The sequence below is a fragment of the Medicago sativa genome, chromosome 5, assembly GCF_051527215.1.
Source record: "Medicago sativa cultivar Bolivia chromosome 5, Bolivia_mono, whole genome shotgun sequence".
Classification (NCBI taxonomy): domain Eukaryota; kingdom Viridiplantae; phylum Streptophyta; class Magnoliopsida; order Fabales; family Fabaceae; genus Medicago; species Medicago sativa.
In genome coordinates, this window is record NC_140753.1 from 31,560,210 (window position 1) to 31,564,090 (window position 3,881).

Consider the following 3,881-nt stretch of genomic DNA (forward strand, 5'->3'; position numbering starts at 1 on the left):
AGTGAATTTTCCTCAAAAAAAAAATAATAATATTAAGTGAATTTTTTTTTTCTTTCCCTATAGTAACAAATTTCTTTCCCTATAGTAACAAAAATACGGTGGCGTTACGTGTGTTGTGTTTATACATAGTATTTTTTTTTTTCTTTCCCTATAGTAACAAATTTCTTTCCCTATAGTAACAAAAATACGGTGGCGTTACGTGTGTTGTGTTTATACATAGTATATGGAGAGCCTGCTAATTTCTTGGCACAGTTTGACTACATGCATTTATTTTTTTTGTTGTGGCTGGGGTTTGAACTTCAGACCTTTGCATATTTTATTCATTGTTCCTATCGACTAAGCTAAGCTCACGAGGACTAACTACATGCATTTGATACACCTTTTATTACCTTTTGACTCTTTTGGTTCATTAAAGTTCAATTTTTTTTTTTTGAGGGGCATTAAAGTTCAATTTTGTTTTTAAGAATTTGCTCTTATTTTTTAATTTGGTTTGTTTTTATCTCTACACCACCTGTAATTTTGAAGTAGTGGTTTGATGAGTCATAGAATAGTCTATTTTATTGCATTATTTAGTTTAGTTTTATTTAAGATTTAGTTTTATTTTATTGCATTTTATTTCCTTTTTGAATATTTTACTTTAAATTGCTTTTTATTTTATTTTAGTTGAATATTTTACTTTAAATTGCTTTTTATTTTATTTTAGGAACGAATATATGGTGGAAGGTGCCTTGGAGCAAAAGAAAGAGGACTGGAGCAAATGCAGTGCAAAAATACGAAGATACGGGACAAAAATATAATCCCACCAAGTCAGAAGCTTGGCACGGCCCGTGCCAATATGTGGCACGGCCGTGCCCGTTCTAGAAACCTGTTTTGCTGCTTTTTCTTCGGGCCCAAGTTACCTTGTTGCAGCTTTACTATTTTACCCTTTTAGTTGCTTAGTTTCTAAGTCGATTGTAAAGCTATAAATAGAGTAGCTCTCCACCATAAACATTGACCTTTACTTTGAATATTTTAAGTATTATTTCAATAAAAGTCTTTATTTCCTTTTACTTTCTTTTCTCGCAATTTACTTTATCGCATTCTCTCTTCTTCCCCCATGTCTACGATGAACATGAGTGAGTAGACTGAAAATGAATGATTCCATTTTGTTTCGATTTTTTCTGCGCTCCAAAAAGAATGTTACTATTTTAACAATATTCAAATCGTAAAATTACTTGGTTGAAAGGCCAAAAAGTTTAATCTAGGGAAGTTCAGAGGTGAGAATAGTCAAAATTTATCTGAGATACATTATAAAAAAATTCGGTCTTCTTTGTCTTGGGATCGTTGGATAAGTCTAATGACGTAATCCGGATCAAGGCAAGCCTTAAACCCTAATTATTTGTTACCTTAATTCCTAATCTAAATTCACCGTTTTAACATGAATTAATTATTATCAAATTGTGGAAGCGAACGCGGAGGGTTTGATAATGGTTAATTCATCATCACAGATATCAATTCATAAAGCGAACGCGGAGCTTTGATATCCGAACAAGTGAATTTAGACAAGGTTTGGGAAACATGAGAATAGTCTAGCAAACCTTGGAACACATAAAGTTTCGATCTTCAAGGGTCCCAAAGGCAATCACCCATGAGAATAGGTGTGGTTGTTGGAGGGATACACTCACTGACTTCGAAAGGAGCTGTGATATGCTAAAGAGAAACTTGTCCTTAGTAATTAAGATTAACGCATAATTATAAGTTTAAGGCTTGCTTGTGAAAAGATTCGTCATTATGATGAACCAATGATCCCAAGGTTTTTTATCATTATTGTTATTTACCTTCAGCAAATAAACCTCCTTTTACTAAACTTTCTTCTCCTCTAATCATTCTTTTAAAGTTAATTGAATTGAACAACTCCCTAGCGAAACGATACTCTACTTACTACTATTACTTTGATAGGCCGTGCACTTGCGGTTTGGCCCTATCAAGTTTTTGGCGCCGTTGCCGGGGAGTTAACTAATTCGATTAACTTTTTCTTAGTGATTAGAATCCTCTCTCTTCTTCTCTTTCTCTTTCTTTTTCTTTTCTTTTTATTTTTCTGTTATCATTAAATTCTTGGGTTCTCAACCTTTTATGCGAAGAACTAGAAATCGAGCGGTATTCATACCCGAGATCGAAAGATTCTTACATAGAAGGAGGAGAGAGGCACAAAATAACACCGCCATGGCTAATCGCACTCTCAAAGAGTATGCAACGCCGTCTACGGCTGAGCCACAAGCTGTTATTGTGTACCCAACGGTTGACGATGACAATTTTGAAATCAAGCCTGCCCTACTTAACCTGGTGCAGCAAAACCAATTTTCGGGATCCCCCACCGAGGATCCCAATTTTCACATATCTGTTTTTCTACGAATTAGTGGAACCATGAAGGAGAACCAAGAGGCCATAAGACTTCATCTCTTTCCCTTTTCCTTAAGGGATAGAGCTAGCGCTTGGTTCCATTCCCTCGAAGTCGGTTCCATTACTTAATGGGATCAGATGAGGCAAGCATTCATTGCCCGATTCTTTCCACCATCTAAAACCTCTAAACTTATAGACCAAATCACTCGGTTCAATCAAAAAGATGGGGAATCTCTCTACGATGCGTGGGAGCGTTTCAAAGAAATGCTTAGACTTTGTCCCCACCATGGTCTAGAGAGTTGGCTCATAGTCCACACCTTTTATAATGGCTTATCTTATACCACTAAGATGTCTGTTGATGCAGCTGCAGGTGGAGCTCTAATGAACAAGAACTACACGGAGGCATATAACTTGATTGAAGACATGGCTCAGAATCATTACAAATGGACCGACGAGAGAGCCATCTCTAGTTCTTCATCCTCTAAAAAGGAGGCAGGTATGTACGAAGTCTCTAACTATGACCACCTTGCTTCTAAAATTGATGCATTAACGGATAAATTTGAAAAATTCAACGTTAATGCCATCAATTCTGCTTCTACTCCTTCTTCTTGTGAAATCTGTGGTATAACTGGTCATTTAGGTGTTGATTGCCAACTAGGTAGTGCTATTAACGGTGTTGAGCAAATGAATTATGCTCAATACAACCAAGGGATGAGACAAAATCAAAATTTTTATAAAAACCAAAATCCCTATGGACAAGTAGCACCACCCGGTTATGCAAACAACCAGAGATTCGCTCAGTAATCCAATTTGGAAATTTTGTTGGAAAATTCTATTGCCAACCAAAACAAACAACTTCAAGAACTCAAAAACCAAACTGGATTTCTGAATGATTCTCTTTCCAAGCTCAATACCAAAGTCGATTCTATTTCTACTCACTCTAAAATGCTTGAAACTCAAATCGCCCAAATAGCCCAACAAGTGGCTACCTCTTCCCAAACACCGGGAGTCTTTCCTGGTCAAACCGAAGCCAATCCCAAAGCCCAAGTTAATGTCATATCTTTTGGGGGTAGTATGTTAGGCGAAACTTTTGCTAAGGTTAAAAACATTGGGAAAGAAAGTGTCAAGCCTTTGGGTGATAAAATTGTGATAGAAGAAGCAAAACCACTTGAAGAAAACAAAACTCCATCCCCCTTAAATCTTGATAAGCTTAAACTAGAGGGTAAGTTTGAAAAATTTGTCAACATACTTAGGAAGATTTGCATTAAACTTCCTTTTGTAGAAGCTTTGTATAGTATGCCTCTATATGCCAAGTTTTTAAAGGAAATTTTTTCAAAGAAAAGGCCTATAGAGCATAGTGAGACAATAGCCTTGGCTAAGGAAACTAGTGCAATCATTCAAGAGGCACCCCCTAAGCTTAGAGATCCAGGTAGCTTTGCCATACCATGTGAAATTGGGAATGAAACCATAAACAAAGCCTTATATGACTTAGGAGCTAGTGT

At 36.4% G+C, this 3,881-nt stretch overlaps 1 non-coding gene across 1 annotated transcript; it reads right to left on the reverse strand.

Annotated features, from left to right (window-relative positions):
* Window positions 1-2,565: 2,565 nt before the first annotated feature.
* Window positions 2,566-2,672, reverse strand: LOC146921777 (small nucleolar RNA R71). Its single transcript, XR_015012954.1, has one exon. It is a non-coding gene; the product is annotated as a small nucleolar RNA R71 (small nucleolar RNA).
* Between the last annotated feature and the right edge of the window lie 1,209 nt (window positions 2,673-3,881).